Source organism: Myodes glareolus, chromosome 6 (assembly GCF_982192425.1).
Source record: "Myodes glareolus chromosome 6, mMyoGla1.1, whole genome shotgun sequence".
Taxonomy (NCBI): Eukaryota; Metazoa; Chordata; class Mammalia; order Rodentia; family Cricetidae; genus Myodes; species Myodes glareolus.
The window spans coordinates 109,159,381-109,178,831 of record NC_142031.1 but is presented as its reverse complement, the minus strand read 5'-3'; the positions used below and the strand labels follow the sequence as shown (position 1 = coordinate 109,178,831).

The 19,451-nt window shown below is 41.5% G+C and overlaps 1 protein-coding gene and 1 pseudogene across 1 annotated transcript in view; one reads left to right on the top strand and one right to left on the bottom strand.

The window, feature by feature from the left end:
* The window catches only part of Skap2 (src kinase associated phosphoprotein 2), a 153,896-nt gene that overhangs the window by 29,909 nt on the left and 104,536 nt on the right, over window positions 1-19,451 (bottom strand). The gene's annotated exons all lie outside the window — the stretch shown is intronic.
* LOC148121941 (Nuclear RNase P) lies at window positions 18,770-18,959 on the top strand (annotated as a pseudogene).

The following is a 19,451-nucleotide window of genomic DNA, read 5'->3' as shown; positions in this document are numbered from 1 at the left end:
ACTGTGAGGGGCAAAACCCCAGCGTGTAATAAGTTTATCATTATGATTTTAAAGTTCATTTAAAAATAAACGTTCTTAGCTGGGAAGTAGTGGTGCACACCTTTAATTCCAGCACTTGAGAGGCAGAGGCAGGTGGATCTCTGTGAGTATGAGGCCAGTTTAGTCTACAGATCGAGTTTCATGACAGCCAAGGGTGCATAGAGAAACCCTGTCTTGAAAAACAAAAACAGAAGAGGAAAAAAACCATTAAAAATGTCTCAGTTTTAGTTCTGATACACCAAACACTGAGCAGCGTAGCCTTCCCAAACGAAAGCTCCTGGGAGTCTCAGCCATTCTTACACCTCCTGAGGGACCCTTTAACACACTCTTGACTTTTACGTTTAAGAATGCTGCCCTGTATTTTCCGGAGTAGGCTTAGTTAAATATCCAAACAATATTCATCCACCATAAGAAAAAAATTACCTTGCCAACCTAGAACACTAACCATTATTTTATGTTTCCCAAGCACGCAATCCCAGGACTGAATTATATTATACTGTTGACTCATACCGAGCTGGTAAGTAAAATCTCTTTGTGTTTTTTTTCTTTTCCTACAAAGCCAAGTCTTTCCTTTCTTACATTTTTGCAACTAGACTTTGGAGCGAAAGAACATCCTATAATATTTGCCTGATTAGATTTGACCGCTGGCATTAATCAATCGAGAGCAGACCTGTATCTTTCCTTCCAAGGCAATGACCACAGTGAATGACAAAGTCACAAAATCAATGAATTAATACCAGTGGGCACAGTTGTAGACTCGGTTTCCCTGTGAGAGTCCTGGTCACCAGCTCTACTAAAGCTCTTCACTGTCTATTATTTCTGTGAATCTTACTGAGCCCAAATAATCAGGGTTTCATCTTCCAGGTGGCAGAGGACCCTGGACACCCGCACAGAAGCGTCTTCTGATCTGCCATCTGCTTCCAAGTCTCAGGTGACCTGGAATTTACAGAATCCACTACAGTGAGCACCAGGTGTCCTCTTCAGGACACTTCTGAGGAGGGAAGGGGAGGGGGGGGGTCACAGCAGCTTAGCTCTACCTTCCTCCTAAGCTCACTCCCCAGCAAGCACAGCAACCCTCTTGAAGTCTATCTCAGTTAACCCACTTTCAGACACTACAAACTCCCTTTTTTTTCTTTTTGGTTTTTAAAACAAAGTTTCTCTGTGAAACAGTCCTGGCTGTCCTGGAACTCACTTTGTAGACCAGGCTGGCCTTGAACTCACTGATATCTGCTTGCCTCTGCCTCCCAAGTACTGGGATTAAAGGTGTGTGCCACCACCACCTGGCAAGACACTACAAACTCCTAATCCCTACAAACATTCAAACTTTTATTATAAGACTCTGCGTACTTCTAACGCCTCTCTGGTTCTTCAACAGGCAGTTCAGAGGCTCCATTTTCAATTCCTCTTGTGATGTAGTTTCCCCTTGGCCAGAACCAAATACAAGTCCTACTGATCTTGAAGACATGGCTCAATCAGTCTCACAACCAGGAAGCTGTCCCTTCAGCCAGCAGGCAATTAGCCACTGTTTCCTGTGTGCTCCCAGACACACAGAGATCTACATTAGTGGCCTGCCCGCTGCGAACGTTTGTTTCCTTCAGGCATGACCTCCACAGACTGGCACAGGGGTGGGGTGAAAAAGAATGCTTGTTGAAACAAAGTTAAATGGATTTGGCTAGCTAGACATTCCTCTTGAGCTTCTGTACTGCTTGCTAATATTAGAAATCAGATAACATAGTTTTTATTATACTGATCATAATCTGTAAATTTCAGGTATTTTCATAGGTCTCTTCAAAAGCTGCATACATTAAACACATTCCAGCACAAAGAAACTGATGCATTTTCATCCCCTGACCTTTCTCCCTCACTGAGTTTGTTTATAATTAAAACCAAATGGAAAGTTAAAATGCTTGTGGGCTTTAATAGTATTCATTTGTGTCTATTCTTTGTTGTTTTGGAACCTGACATCTAAAGTTCATCAAAGGTATCCAGTTGATGGCTCAGCTTTCCCCACTGGTTACCATAGGTTTACGATGACAACTACCTTTGTCCGTTTCTCCTCCTTAACGAGACTGGGTAGAGTTGAGCAGTGTCCCTAGTCCCTATTTATTTCCCATATCCTTCAGCTCCACTCATCTTCAGTGTTACTCTCACCTGTAGCAGCTATCTGAAGAAGATGTGATAGCATAACTATTTTATTACCTCATTTCTCTCTATGAAGTACTATTCTCTCTCTCTCTCTCGCTCTCTCTCTCTCTCGCTCTCTCTCTCTCTCTCTCTCTCTCTTTCTCTCTCTCTCTCTCTGTGTGTGTGTGTGTGTGTGTGTGTGTCTGTGTTAGTACATGTAAACAGGTGTTAGTGCACGGAGGTCATGAACAACTTTGTGTCTTGGTTCTCACCTTCCACTTTGTTTGAAATAGAATATCTTGTGTAAATCATGCAATCTTCCAGGAATCCTCCTGTCTCCACCTCCTATGCAGAAAGGAGCACATGATACCCCCTGTGACCCTGCGTGGCTTCTTGGGACCCATTGATCCTCAATGTCAAGTGCTTTACTCATTAAATCACTCTTACCCCTACATATATTTTATATCAGTCCCTCCTGGTTGAAGGCTCCAAATTTATAATATCAGAAAAATCAACCATCCTAATTAGAGCCGATTAGGCACTCTTAGTCCCTCAGTTCTCTGGGCTTAGCTGGCTATGTCCAACTATGACAGCTGCCGGTGCCTAGAAGGCCGCAGTCCAGGGGATAGGAAGGATCAGGCACACAAGAGTGAATATTTAATATCTGTAAAGCAAATAACAGCCCTACTTATACTTTTCCATTGCTGCTGCATGCTTTCACTGCAGTATGTAACGTCTAGTCTGAGGCTTCATGCTTGTTGCCTACATGTGCTGTTCCCCGAGTGCTGGCTCTAAAGGCTTCAACAGGTATCAGAAAGACCTAGGGGGTCTTTGTAAAAATCCAGAGCCTGTGACCCATACATAAAGATTCTGTTTCACTAGATTTGGGAGAATCTTAGAATGTGCAAGTTGCCATCCCATGCTGCTGGCCCAGGGACAAGACTCTGCGAGCCTGTTACCTGCAGCCATATCTCCTTACACATGACTTTACAAAGCTGACTGTTCTACAGTCAGAACTGTACCTTAGTTGGTAGAGAGCTGGCCTAGCATGCATGAAGCCTTGTATTTGAGCCCTAGTACTTCATAAAGCAGACATGGTGAAGCATGCCTCTAGGATCAGCACTCAGAAGGTGGAGACAGGAGGATTACAAGTTCAAGATCATCCTCGGCTATGACCTTATCTCAAAAAAAAAAAAGTTCAGTGTTCTATTATCATTTGAATATAAGTTAATCAGAATTTTATTATTTACCTTTTAAATATTATTTACCTTTTAAATTTGAAAACATAATATGCCTCACCAAACAGCAGCAAAGTAAAATTAATTATAGTAAAATGACTAAAGCAGGAATTTGTACCACTTACACTTTCAAGAAAGTCAAAGGAACGACATAAACACAAACGAGGGTTGTGTTCCGCAAGCCACTGCCCTCTTTCACTAACTTTATGGGTTCAGCTAAATCACACTTGCTCAACTTCAGTTTTCTCATCTGGAAAACGAACATTACAAAATGAGATAAAGTGCCCAATGTACTGTACACTGCGGAGCAGATTTATAGCAGTAGTCATTATAAGAATCATCTCTGGATGTATTTACTATGTGCGAAGACTCCTAGGCACTTCGTACTTTTATATCATTCAATCCTCAAAATCCTTTGAGGAAGATACACTATTATTCCCATTTCCCAGATGAAGAAATAGAGGCATATAAGCAGTTCAGCAACTGGTGCAGCAAACACAACTGGAGGAACAAGTGGCGGGATGTGAACCTGGGCTGTCTACTTCCAGAGCCCAAGTTCTTCTGTCAGTGTGGACTCTACATATATCACTTATTCATATACTTGCCAGTGAACCAACCAGCACTTTAACCTTCTGATGTGACATGGAACTTACAAGAAGAATAATCTCATGGCGTCATATTGACATATATTCTTGTTTTTAACACTCTTCGGTGACAAAGTAACATAGCTAACTGACAGTTACATATCCTCCCTAAAAGTAGTGTCCTCTGCTGAGAAACAGAAGAGTCAATTTTGTAATGGCCACAGAAAATGGGAAGTGTGGCATTTGCCCCTTACATTTTTCTTTCTCTTGGAAAGCAGCTTGCAAATGGAAAACTCGCGTTCATCACCTCCCTCCCAGAGACTGAATATGATGGAAGACAGAGAAGGCCAAGCCCTGTAGCAGGCAGAGCTGAGAGCAGCTTCCATCCTAGCCAGGAGTCCAGGGAGCCTGATCAATCCTGAAGAAGATAGTTATAGCTCTTCACTAGAGTTGACTGAAGTAAGACACAAAAAAACGCAGCAAATTAAAAGCACTTTACGGAACACAAAGAATAGAATTCTCAAAATGAAGATTTACACGGACCTAGGAGGGGCTGTGCACAGATATTCAGAATCACAATTAAGGAGTTTTCAATTCTAAGGTAAAAGGCATTTTCATGGCATGGAGATAAATTTGTTATGAAGCATTTTATGATGGCCAGGAAAGAGAAGACATCCCAGAACCACAGTGTTTCTGTAGAATGGGGCTCCCCCAAAGAAGCAAGAAAGAACTGGAGGGAGGAAGGGAATTCAGGCACACACAGCTCATCTGATGGAGGGCTCCTGCAAAACGGGATCTGATATTCTTCTAAGCATACAGAATAAAAGTCCAAGCTTAAAAAGTAAAACCCGAGTTCAGGTTTTGGCTCCCTAAAGGACAGGCTGAACTTTCATTTGGAAGTTTCTCGTCCTTGGATTCCAGAAATAAAGCCAACATAAACAAAATGTTTTATGTAAAAGAGCCAAGGCATTTTTAATGTACATGACAGGCAAGCTGTAGCTGATTTTTTTTCAAGGTCACACACAGCATTTCAGAGTAGGAAATTGAAGTAAACTTCAACTTCCCAGTCTGCAAGGACAAATCCCTGCCGCTTTAGGGACCAAGGGCTGAACACTGTCCGGATTGCACAACCAACCCTTCCCCTGCGCTCCAATATGAGAAAGTGCTCTTGCTTCCCTACCCTCAGACTATATCTGTTTAGAGACTACTTTTTAAGGTAAGTATGACTTTTAACAAACTTATCTTGGCGCTTTTGTTTGATAAAATGTTATGCTATAATTATGGACTTTATTTCCATCTAATTAAATAATGTAATCAAATATGTAACTTTAATGGCCTGTCCACTGTCATCTTTAGAGGACCATTCAAAGTTTATTGTCCTTGCTTAGAGTGGATCATCAAATTAAAGACGATACATAAAATAACAATATGAACTCTCCTGAACTACTTAGCCTACCTAGAAGACTGATGTTGACTCTCCAAATGCTGTCTAATTAATCATGGGACTTAGTAACTCCCATTCTGCCTGGAGAAAAGTAGTTATCGGCCAGTGGTTACAGAATTCAGGTAGCTTTGTTAAAAATGGTTTAATCATGTGACCCTTTACTTAGCTTTGAAAAACAATTTCTGGATTAAAAAAAAAGTCAAGAAGAAAAATTATCTCAATATAGTCCAGTGCAGTGAGGAAATACAATATAGGATTTGGCATGTGTCCACAGGAAAAGTCTGGCTTCCAGATGCTTCTTGCCAACCTACAGCGGATCCAGTAATGTTTAAACAACTGACAGTGTACACGCATAGCACTGATGATATAGGGACCAAAACTCTGCAGGAGCTTGTCTCATGAGCATTTCCATAGACTGAAAAGTAAAATCCAAACAAAAAAATCACAGACACACACTACACAGTTCACTGACCAAAAGATCCAACATGCACAGAAGCTTTCTTTATAGCATGCAGATGCCACTAAATTAATTAGGACCTACATAAGGCATATCACCTCAACAAAGCAAAACATCTCAATATTTCTATTGTATTAGTCCTTGAAAATGAGAATGTAACCATGAAATAACTGCAGCAAACAGACAATTGTCTCCATAGCTCACTCATTATAATTTTATTATATAATATCCAAACTGAAACAAACTTGTCTTTCTCTGCTTGTCCAAAGGGACAGATTGACTTGTGCCTGGTGGTCAGCGGCTGCGGTTTAAATGTGACTCCCTAGAGCCTGGGCCTGTCGATAACATGTACTAGTTTGAATCAAATAAGATTGTATTTGACTATTTTTGACCTCCCCAAATTGTACTTTGTAAGATTTGAGGTTAAAATGAAAATTTTGATAGGGAATTTTGACAGCAAGTGGCAGCTGAACAGTCTTAAACATGAAATGTCAATGTTTCTTTATAACTGGCCATTAAGTGTATTATGAACTCAATAGTCTTTACAAACAAGAATACACTGAGTAAAATCTGCATTTACTATAGTATACATTCAAGCATAAACAAATATTGTTACTTTTTAATATAAAACTGTCACAGATTTAGCCAACAGTGAAGAAGCCACGATATAAATAAAATTAGTTTGTGTGATTCTTTTTCCTATCCCCAGATGACACGTTTCTCTGAGATGATATTCTCTCTCTTGATACCAAACAACTTCTGTCACATAATGTTTATATCATGTGAATTTTACAAATGCATAGTAAAACAAAACAAAATAACAACAACAAAACAGGTTTGATTTTCTGGGAGAAAAAGATTGATCGGCACAAGAAAACAAATAAGTTATTTAAATTAGGACTTCAGTTAATTGCAATATCAACTCCATTTTTACAAAATATTCCAAAATCACCACATTGGTCTGACCTAATAAGATTTCAGATGCAAATATTTATTACTCTTAAGTGTTTAAAGCTAAAGCCTGCATGTAGATCTGGATGTTTACTATAGTTTCCCCCCCACCCCCCGAGACAGGGTTTCTCTGTAGCTTTGCAGACTGTCCTGGAACTAGCTCTTGTAGGCCTGGTTGGGCTCGAACTCACAGAGTTCTGCCTGCCTCTGCCTCCTGAGTGCTGGGATTAAAGGCGTGTGCCACTACCGCCTAGCTAGTTTTTTTTTTTTTTAAATAACAAAAATATCATTTGTACTCTAAACTGTATCAAGAAGCCATTTCGGTTAACTTACTTCATAAAGCCAACAGACCTATTGAGATCTCTTCTATCACAAATCTAAAAAGGATTTCTTTTTGTCAAGATATAATATTAAGAACATAAAGATCGTTGGTGCTCAAAAACGATATATCTAGCATGGAGCCCTTCCTATAGTAAGCATGCAAACTTCTGCATACCTAACTTGAATTAAAGTTTATAAATCACATTTATTTATAATAAAATCTCTACAGCAGGGTCTTTGCAATAATCAATCAATTACTCATGATGAAGAATGTAACCTTTAGCAGCAATATGGTCAATGACCAAACTGAAACAAACCTGTCTTCCTCTGCTTGTCCAGAAGGACAGACTGACTTGTGCCCGGTGGTTAGAAGCTGCGGCTTAAATATCTGAGACAAAACTTTGGACCTGAGATGAACAGAGCTTCAAGTGAGACCTCCACCTCTCCAAGAAAGCTATCAGGAAGCCTTTTGCCTTCCAGATCTCTGGAAAATGTTGGGCTTCCTGAGGAGTCAAAACCTCAAGATTGTACAATATATGATTCAAATGTCTACAACCTCAAGGACGGTGTTCCCAAGCCAAGAAACTTGACACCATTGTGAAACCCTTGAGGCTCTGGCAGTAGCAAAAGCAGAATCGTGGAGCAAAGCCTCCAGAACCAAGGTACACAGGCCTCCCAGAGGAGTGTAAAAACCTGGCAAGTTACAGCACATGGACGAAGAGGAGCAGCCAAGGAAACATGCAATCCCTGTGTGGCCAGCTCTACTAAAAGTTAACCCAGAATGCTTAAACACAGGAATTAGGGAGAAGGCCAGCGAATGTAAATCTTCATGTTCAAGACCTTTGCCAAGCTAGAGATGCAAACCACAAGATTATTAGCTTGGCCCCTTTGTCTTCCCCGAGGAAGGATGGATCCCATGCGAATATCTTCTAGGGCTTTGGACCATCTCTTTTTTAATGTCTCAAGCAATGGAGTTTCTTTCATCATGTCCTTTGTCCTTTGGAAAGTTTCTCTCTCTTTTTTTTTTTTCTTTAAGAGAAGCAAAACCAAAAGTGGCTTTAAATGTTAAGGCTATTTGATAGTATTTTTCAAATACTCCTATTTATAAACCCTCTCTTGAAAGCTTCCATGAATAGACGCCCCCACTTTGGTTCTAACAATGAATGTGTAATGATCTGGTATCCTCCAGAGACAACACTAGTTGCCTACGTCTCAGTGTGTTTAAGGCATCTTTGTTTTATTAAAGCCTCTGTACATTTTTTTTTCTTTTCTGGTTTTTTGAGACCGGGTTTCTCCATAGCTTTAGAACCTGTCCTGGAACTCACTCTGTGGACCAGGCTGACCTCGAACTCACAGAGATCCAACTGTCTCTGCCTTCCAAGTGCTGGGATTAAAGGCGTGCATCTCCACCACCTGGTTAAGTCCCTGTACTTTCTCACACTTTCATCTCATGCTCTAACGGTGGTATTTACAGCCACATGGGTGTTCAGACAGGCCCCTTTCATAATCTCATCTGTGGCCACAGGCTTGGTTTGGAACTTTGCTCCTTATCAGTTTCTCCTTGGTCTTCTGTTACATTCATTCTTGGTTAACACATCTCACTAACCCTATCAATACTATACACTAGCACAGTGCCTGCTTGATGAAAAATTGTCATGTGTGTCACATGACTAATTGAACTGAATTAATAAAAAATAAGTTTATTCTTTCTACTTTTCTCATTTCATATTTTACTTTTCCAGCTTTCCCTTGCTCACTGATTAGAACAGATAACCTTTTCCCAATGCCTTTAAGTGAATGCTAAGCTGTCAAGAAGGAGTAAATAATAACTGGGCTCAAGTCTTACGTATCTCTGCATGCTTTGGGCTACTTTCATTTATGCCTATGTTTTACGTGATATAGGAATAGGAAATATTTTATTTATTTTTAAATATTTATTTATAGATTTTGTTTTGTTTTGTTTTTCAAGACAAGGTTTCTCTGTGAAGTCCTGGCTGCCCTGGAACTCACCCTGTCAACCGGGCTGGCCTCAAACTTAAAGATCTACCTGCTTCTGCCCCTAGTGCTGAGATTAAAGGCAGGAGCCCCCTCCAACCCCTGACTTTATTTATGGATGTTAATCACCTTGACATACCTAGTCAGGATGTTTCCAGGAAGCTCTGAGTGAGCTGTAAGACAATTTCAGAGAGAAAGGATGATGGAGCCAGGCACGAGGTTATCTGGTGGCTGAGAGGATGCAATGGGCCATGTGGGAGCCGGCACGGGCTTTGTGGGCTGTGAAAGGAACTCAGCTTAATGGAAGGGAAGAGTGAGGAAGAGACTGTGGAAAGGGACTGAAGCCGGCCATGGCTGTTCCTAGGACATCCTCCTCCAAGAATGCCCAGGAGAAGCAACGCCTAAGTATCTCTCTAGTCACTAGTAACCGCCTTCACTAGCACCCAAGCTGCTTGCTTGTGTGACTCTCACATCTCAGCTTTTAAACAGGAAACATCATTTGCAGCCGTTATATCAGATTCTCAGATGGTAGCATTCAAAACTCAGTTAAGGTCCTGTGCTCAACACATCTTCTCTTCCTATTGCCGTTAATGAGTGAGTGGGCACAGAGAAGAATGTCATTTCCTGGGAAATGCTTCATTTAAGATGACTAGTACCCCAAAGGGGCTGGTAATCCAAGTCGGTCCTGCTGCTAAGAGTAGATGATCTATCTTTAATGGCACAAAGGACTGGTGAAACGAGGGCTTTGCGTCAATCAGTGTACTTTATTACATATTCACGTGAGACTATGCTCCCTGGGATGGTGATGTTAAAGTTCAATGAAGCTTTGGGCAATCAGGCAGGTTTCAATATTGACAGCATACAATGTGGTGATCATTCTTTTAGGTTTCTGTGATAATTGATGCTATCTGGGCAAGAATTCTCCTAAAGATACCTTCTTGGTTTCTCTTTAACTAATACGTCCACTAACTAGAGGCTTTGTATTGCTGAAGATACAGTTTCTGGAATTCTAAGGAAGAAGATAATATCTAAGGGACATGTTAAGCAACACAAGGCTTGCTTCTTGCCTTGGGGCACTTAAAACATCCATTTTTATGTTTGCCAAATAGCTGTATGAAAAGTAAAATCACAAGATTTATACAACAGCAGAAAAAAAAAAGTCACCCAGTGGTGTGTGATTCATTCTGAAGCAAGGGTGCTGTGGAAGTCTGGAGAAGTAGGCCAGCACAAGCTGGACAGACAGCAGAGGCTTTCTGTGTGGGTGCAGTTTGACCTGGCCTAGATGAAGCGAACACAGTAAAGAAAAAGCGACCATCCTGCCATGCAGAGGAGAGGTGAACAAACCTAAGCTGGGAAAGGATGGGGCCTGAGGGACACTCATTCAGCTGGTTGGAACTGGAGAAGCACCGCATCCCCAAGACTGGCCAGACTGTGAGCCTTCAGTCAGACTGCAGAAGACCCCTGAGGGCAAAGGGAGGGATGTGCGCTCTACCTACAGTCGGCAGACAGCCCTTCTTCACATGTGAGAGCAGCAGAAATATGTTCCGTAAGAAATATCCAAACTCCCTTTCTCTTGAAAGTGTTTCCCTCGTGAAGTGATCTCCGAAGGAGTTTTGAAGTTTGTAGGCATTATCTCTGTGCTTAGATCAGATGTTCTGGATACACCCAGAATGCCAGTGGGTATGATAATACTGCACTTATCATTATATATGCCAGTGTGTGGTACTGTGCTATCCTATACTTATGAAACACTGGAAAGTAGCCCAAAAATATACAGAATTGTAACATTATCTTAGTTTTTCATAATGGAATGAGCCGACTACAAATCTCTACCCACCTGGGTTAGAGAAAACTGCTATTTTTATACTGTTAAAACAGAATGGCATGGTAAGTACACAGAACCTAAAGAACAGTTTTTCATTGTTTCTGATGCAGTGACCGTGAAGACTTGAGACAGGTGTGGATGGAGAAAATATTGCAAGGCGTATTGACATTAGACTTTAAAACTGGAAAGAATAATGAGTTTTCTTAAGTAGTTAGATTTCTTGAATTTGTGTCTATAATCAACTACGGTGTATGTGTAGGGAAGAACTTGGGCTTTCTCTATTTTCCAGTTTTACCTAAGAGGTTTCCATTTAAATGTCATCTTCTCCTTGGGTATGGAATAAAATAGTTATTTCTTCTCAAGCCATCCTCTTACCTTCCTTCTTGGCATTCTTATTATATATAATCTGTAATGAGTTTTGACACAGGATGTCATTTTGTAGACCAGGATGGCCTAGAATCCACTATCCTCCTGCCTTAGCTTCCAGAGTACTGAGACTGCAAGTACTATATGCCCAGATCTATAATTATCGTTTTTGTTTTGTTCTTTTCAAGACAAGATTTCTCTGTGTAGTCCTGGCAGCCCTAGAACTTGCTTTGTAGACCAGGCTGGCCTGGAACTCAGATATTCACTGCCTCTGCCTCTGAGTGCAGGGATTAAAGGGAGGAGTCACCACTGCCCAGCATATTGTTATCTTAATAAAAAGTAAGTCCATCTTTTCTAGGCCTAAATTTCCTGTACTCACATGAGAATCTGGCACCCAGTGGGCTTTTAGTAAATACATGTAGAATGATGGAGCCACATAGCAACAAAATGCATGAAGAGAAGGTAAGATGCAAAGGTGTAAAAAAAGGTGCTCCTGGTCAGAAAATGCAGATACATAATAAAGACACATTTGGACAAAAATAAACCTCTGAATGAGTCACAGTGTGTTTTAAAATTTTACGCAGGCTTGGGAGAGAGAAGAAAAAGAGTACAGTGATAAAAAGAAATAATTTCAAAAAATAAAACAAAGTATTTAGAGAGACAGTAAAAGTAATATAAAAGAGTACAGACAGTCATAGATCAAAGGAGTAAAAAAAAATAAATCACATAAAAAGGGAATATACACAGAGAATCTGAATTATGCATATTATTGTGTTTTCTTTGACTGTTTTGATTGCAGAGAGACATTTGACTCTGGGGGCTGCTAAGCTAAACCAACATATATATTTTAAAGGTGTTTTGACTTCAAAATTTGGGTCTAAGGATATGTTACTTTGGAAAAGAGGTTCTGCTTTTGTTTCCACAGAAGATGAGAACCTGTGGACTCCTTCTAGGCTAATATGGTTTGATAGAACAAGACCCCCCTGAAATGTCTCTGTGAATCCTAAAAATACTTCACCCAACAAACAGTAGGAAGCAGTCTGGAGAAAACTGTGCCCAAATTCCCAATGGTCACAATCAATTTATATTTAAAAAAAAAGAGCAGGGGAGGGATATGATGTAGAGATGAATACTCTGCAAAGTTATGGATCTTGGTCTATTGATTCAAATTTAAGGTTAATTTTGCTATATGTATATTTCTACTCTTGTTTAAGGTATTATATTTATACAGTTCATTAAAAAATATAATGTATAGTTAAAATTACAGATAAATAGTTATTTATAATAGTCAAACTTGTAATCATATTAGTTAGGTTTTCTAGATATACAAAGATATATTTCAGTTAGATAATCTTCAACATGTCACAGACCTACAAAATATGGCATTTAAAATGTTTTAAAAACTTAGACTTTTCTTAACAGTGAGACATGTCTGCTTCTGGCAGCACCAATTACTTCAGAGAGATTGATGGGCATTGAAGAAACCTGCTATGAAATTTGCCTTCAATGTGACAAGGCTAGACATTTGGGCAAGAAACTGTTCTTGCCTGGACTGCCTGTTGGTATGCTGTATAAATTGGACATGCAGGGCCCATAGAAAAATGACTGTTGAACTTGTCAAAAGGTGAGACAGTCCTACAGGGTTCCTGATTCATGAAAGAGTCTGTCAGACATTCTGCAGGACAAAGTCTGCCAGATATTATGGGCCTGTAGGCTGAAGATGGATGCCCCAATATTACAGAAGAACTTTGGATGACTGTCCAGGCAGCAAGATGTCTCTGTTAATTCTAGAGTTTTTGAAGTTGCTTACAATGCATTTCCTGTTTACTTAGATAATATTATATCCTTCTGGGGTCTTTGATGAGGCTGAAGACTAGATAGCTATAATTATAGTTTTCTTTAGTTATGATAAAAGATAAATTAGATATAAAACCTTAGACTTACAAAGATAGGATAGATGATAGAGTATTTCCTTAATTTTTCACATGTAAATGGACTAAATATTGTAACTGTAATTCTTGTTTGATACATGTTTTGTTATACGTAATTTTACTATGTTAAAGTAAAAACTATTCTTTTTTATTTAGACAGAAAAGGGGAGATGATGTGAGAGTCCCCTCTGTAGGTTGTGAATATGTTTTATTACCACTGGTTAATAAAGAAGCTGCTTTGGGCTATGACAGGGCAGAATATAGCCAGGCTGGAAGAGATATATAGCAAGAGTAGGTAAAGTCAGGGAAACGCCATGTAGTTGCCAAAGGAGAAAGGCCAACCACTGAGGAAACAAGACATGTAGAAAATGAGGTAACACCATGGCCTTGTGGCAATACACACATATTAAGAGAAATTGGTTAAAGATTTAAAAGCTAACTAGAAATATGCCTGAGTCATTGGCCAAGCAGTGTTGTAATTAGTATTTCTTTGTTATTATTTGAGTCAGGGTGGCTGGGAAATAAACAAGCATTCTCTACTTACAAGTCACTTCTAAAGAAATAAAAGTTCATCCAGAAAAGAAATGATTTAAAACAAGCAGTGACTGAGCACTGGTGCTCACTGGAGTGCTGACTGCTCATGGCTACATTTGGGGTCTAAGAAGTCCCTGCAGGCTCCCTTATTTGAAAGACTAGTCTCCAGTTCGTGGTGCTGTGTTGAGAATGTGGTACCTTTGGGATGTGAGACCTAGCTAGTAAAAATGGATCGTTGCGGGCGGGTGTGCTGAAGAATGGGGCACTGAAGGTAACATCTGAGTCTGATTTCAACCTGAGCTCTCTGCTTCCTGTCTGTAGCCACTGAGTGAACTCTACTACAAGCTACTGCTACCAAGCCACCTCTGCCACCATGCCTTCCCCACCATAATGGACTGTACCTCCTCCCTTTGGTTCTCCTGTCAGGTAAAAGTTTCAAAGGCAATTAATACACTTTCCATAAATATTATATGTAACAGAACACAAAATGGAGAAGTCAACAGAAGAGACCAAAGGGAGACCAGGAATATCAGATTCTGGCACTGGATGTGAGGTCCAAGACCGACGCCTGGGAGAAGGCCAGTGATTTTGAAGATGCCATTTTCATGTGGGTAAGGACAGAACACCAATTTCAGGAACTAAAGAACAGGTAAAAAGGCAAGAAGACAGGGACCAAAGTCAGCTCTCACAAGCACATGCATGCCAAACAGGAAGCAGAGGGCCTAGCCTCTGAAGAGGGGAACCAGGGATGTGGAAAAAGGGCAAGACAAGGAGATCTGGGATCCAGGTCCAAAAAGAGCTCAAAAATGCCCCCCACGTCAGTCACCACACATCCTTCTTCTGTGAGAAAACCTTCTGACCCATCTCTGTTTCTTACGGAGGAACAAAGGGGGCAGTAGATATGAAGTGGTATAAAGTTGTTTCTTTGTAAGACCTCTAATGACGTTCTAAAAACAAGGAACATATCTATAAATGAATGTTTTCTTTGAAGCAAATCAAGGTAAAGCCTCACTGAAGCTTAATTAAGTTAGCTTGGATTTTTTCCCACTTTGATGAAAGCTTTGCCCTATTCAGCTACAGCTCTGCTGAGGCCAGAAACGAGGAGTGCTTATATTTATCACTGACACTTTGTTGAACTTGTCCGTTCTTATTAATCATAGCTTTAAAGTAAGCAGCCAAGATACTCTTAGGAAGCCGATATTCCCAGCTGACCTATCAGCAAAAATGGTGAAGCCTGATACTCTCCTGCTGCAGAATGTCTCTACAGACAAATGTGTTTGTGAAGCTGTGCGCACATGAGTGTTTATGTGTGTGTTTCTGAGACCAAAAGAAGCAAGAGGTTTTTGTGTAGCAACCAGAAAGTTCATCACATTTTATCTTCTAAAAACGTGGAGAATCAAGAGCCAAAGCCTCCCATGATATGTTTATATTTTCCACAGGAGGAAAATCTTATCTGAAATATGAAGAATCCAGCTTAAAAGCTTGGTATGAAGGTAGGTGGAAGTTGCACCTTTAGCTGATGAGGTTTCTAAGGTGCTGGGCCATGTGCAGACACAGACCCTGCAGTGTGACTACCCGATCCCCTGGCACAGTGTTTGTGCAGACACAGACCCTGCAGTGTGACTACCCGATCCCCTGGCACAGTGTTTGTGCAGACACAGACCCTGCAGTGTGACTACCCGACCCCCTGGCACAGTGTTAGAATTCTTCATCTAAGGTTCACAAAAGCCCCATTAGCACCATTTTTCTTTCTGCTTTATAAACATCAGCATTTTTGTTTGATTAGTGTGGCTGATCTTTGCTTACTTTCTGGTTCCGAATTTTTAATATGCATGCTATTGGCTCCTTTAGCTATATAATATAAATATGTGTGCCTGAGAATTTATAATTTCGAGGCTACGTAAACTTAACAATCAATAATTTCTAGTGATCCTATTAGGTTCTTTAAAAAATGGATCCCTTTTGTAGGGTCCTTCTTTCTTGTTAAAGTTCTATTCCTTCTTTTGTCTTTCAGTTAAGGTATGCTTGACTTTAGCCTTACTCTGGATTGCTCTCTATCTCCAGCTGGGAGGTGACCAGTTCTTATGCTTCCTCATTCATCACCACGCCCTCACCACGCCCCTCTCACGAGACTTAAAGCAGAATGCCCAGCGCCCTCACCACGCCCCTCTCACGAGACTTAAAGCAGAATGCCCAGCGTTTTCACCTGGGCTGTTTTCACTCTCTTTCAGAACCACACTTCCCACTAAAACTTCTTAACTCAGAACTATTCAGAAATTCATTTTTCAATCTCGAAACATAGGAACACTAGGCTGCTTTTAAGTACCTTGATATAAATACTGGATAATTAAACTTCATTTTTCATTATCATCATTATTATTACATGTAGTTTGGAGACAGAACCCAGGGCCTTGCTAGGCAAGTGCTCAGCCTCTGAGCTCCATTCCCAGTCCCTGAAAATAATGTAGTCTATGTACGATGCATTAGAATTTGCTGAGACTTAAAATTTGAATTAATAGATAATCAGTGTCTATGACTGTTCTATATGTATTCAAAGAATATAGATTCGTTATTATTCACTGAGCTCTCTCATGTCTTTTTAGATATAGTGATATAAGTTCACTAATTTTGTGGTTCAAATTTTCCCTCGTTACTAAATTTCTGCCTCCTTATGCAGTCATTTTCTAAAAATGGTGTGTTAAAAACATTCCTCTGGCTGGAGAAATGTTCAACATTTAAGTTTTACATTATTACTGATTTAAAGTGAATGTGGTTAGATAAAGCTTTATCTGTTATTATCATTGATATATTCTACTGTGGTCCTTTCTGGCTTCATATTTTAAGTTCTACATTGGCTGATATTATATCAGCACCGGAGCTTTACTTGGGAGGAGCTGTCTGGAGTTCTTGTTTCATTTCCTTACCTTGGAATTCTCTGTGTAGCTTTGTTTCAGGTGTATAACCTCTACTGATTCTACTCAACTAAAAAAAAAAATCCAATGTGATCTCTTCTTTAAGTGATAAAGTTGCCTTTATGACTATTTTTATAATCTTATTTTTATCATCGTCTCTCTTTGCTTCTTTCTTCTTCCTTCTTGTTTATTTTTGACTTAACACTTCTCTTTTTTTGCTTAACAATTCTTTATAGTTACTTTGTATTTTCCCTCTACTGAATGCTTTCAATAATCCATAGCCCCAATTTACCCCAGCTAACTTCTTAACTGTTTGCTAATTTCACTTCTTTTGTAAACTGGTGGGGGGGGGCTTATTTAAAAAGAACCAATTTCCTGCTCCTGTATTTACTGTTGTCTCTGTATTCTCCATTTTGCCTGTGTGTTCACATACTTACGGGCAAAGCTGGAACTCAAAGTGATGTGCCTTTCTCTCCAAGGTCCCTTTTCCAGATCCTAACAATCCGCTATTCACAGAGTAGAAGGCATTCTGGATGTAGGAGGCAGGGGCACAGGGCTAAGAGGCGACAGGAGATGGAAAGGATGGGTGAAGAGGAGGCTGCCTTGAAAAGACATGTCATGATAGAAACACGAGCTGGCCTGGACAGGATTTCAGCTAACTCGTGATGTATGAGTATCTTACATAGAGATGAGACAAAACACAGTTAATTAAAGGTTGTATGTAAGTCAGTGGTTGGACTAAAAGGCAAGGTAGCTGAACCCTTCAAGGCCTACATATGTATTGTTGGGAGCCACCTGGAGGCACAGGTGGTCCTGCAGTTTGGAGGTAGCCACGTGGGGCTGAGCACCCCTGCCTGCACCCTTGCCTGCACATGCTCAGACCAGCAGAGTGGCATTGACCAATCGGGACAGCGTTCAGGCTGCTCCACCGTTTAAAAGCAGCTGCCTCGGGGCCCAACGCTCTCTCTCTAAGCTTTCTCTCGTCCCTGCTCTATCGTCCCTTCCCCCAATTTTCCCCAAGGAAATGCTCCAAATAAAGATGTGACCAGAGAAGGAATTCTCGTTTTTGGTGGCGTTCATTCCTGCGGGACAGGATGGCCCCCCGCAACTGGTGCTCGAAACTCCGGGACGCTGAGGGACCCTGACAACTACGCCGGGGGACCCTGAGAAAGCCCGGGAGAAAAAGCCAAGATCAGACACCAGCACAGAGAGCCTTGAATTTCAGAACTCTGAGAACATGGAGCGGTGAGTGACGTCGGTTAAAATCCCCAGAAAGGGGAGGAAAAGAAATGTAAAAAGGAATTTCAAAGGATAGGCCTAAATAGAAAAAAAGAAAAAAAAAAAAAAATCAAAGTTAAGGTATCTGAAAGAAGGTACAGAAAGCAACGGGGAAGAAAAATCCCTTAAGTTCAGTGCAGGAGGAATGTAAACAGCAGCAAAAAAGGCGAGGTAACTAAGGCGGGACTTTGAGGACGATGGGGTACGGGAGACCGCGGCTTCCGCTCCCTCTCCGTCCACCTGCGTACTCGCTGATAGAGACTGGAGGCAACAGTCTCGTAGGGAGGCAAACTTGATCACTGCCTTCCCTGTTCTTAAAGAGCCACAGAGCTTTTGGAGGTGATTTTCGCCTAATTTTGTTAAGAGAGCTCAGTCTCTGGCTCTCACGTACAAAAAACTTTAATTTTTTGACTGAGAAAGACAAGCTGCTTGATCGTGCTGAGAGTGCTGGCGGCAGCCGGCCCGCCTTTGAGCGGTAATGCCTGATTAGAAACACGGAAGTGGGCCAGGCACGGTGGTGCACACCTGTGATCCCAGCTACTCAGGAGGGAGACGCAACCAGTTGCTGGCGGGGAGTTTGCTGGAGGCCTGCGAATAGCCAGGTCGCGGGCAGGCTAAAGTCCGTGTGACATCAGAGGCTATATGTCCCGGCCTTCTGGCGGGGCTATGGTTTTTGGAGGACTTTTTCAGCACCTGAGCGGACTCGCCTGACTGAGGCGGAAGCTGCGTGGTGAGCAGCGGCGCCATAGAAGGCAAAGAGGAGCTGAATCGGCTCTGCGGAAAAACTGTGTTTCCATAGCAACATGGGCGAGCGGGGAGGTGAGTTCCCAGAGAACGGGGCTCTGCGCGCGGGCGGACCGGGCAGGAGAAGCCCCTCCACGGGTGGGCGGATGCCCCCCCTCGCCGGAGCTTGGAAAAGGCTCACAGCCGGCGGTGCGAGTTCATTGCCTGAGGTGAAACGGCGAGCCCGCGCACGGCCCGGGGCGGAGCCATGCCTTTGGGCCATGCGGAGCGCGCCATTATGGGCTTCAGAGGCGGAGCTGTGGCAGCCGCCGCTGTCCGCTGCTGCCGCCGCCCTCAGCCAAGGTCGCCAAGAATTTAGTCAGATAAAAACATTTGTCGCCAAAAATTTAGTCAGATAAAAACATTTATCCCCCAAACATCGCCCCTTTGTCAGCAGGAAGTAGCCAGATGATCGACGTCCATTCTCCCTCAAAGAACTGGTCCTAATTATCATAATAAAGGCGCGTCAACCTGGTTATCATTACCTATTGCCCCTGGCAACGGGTGAAATAAAAAATGCTACCTAGAGGTTTTTTCCATCTGAATGGGGGAGCTGGAGAGATGGCTCAGAGGTTAAGAGCATTGCCTGCTCTTCCAAAGGTTATGAGTTCAATTCCCAATGACAACTGCTTTGGTTTTTAAACAATAGAGGGGGACTACACTACCAGT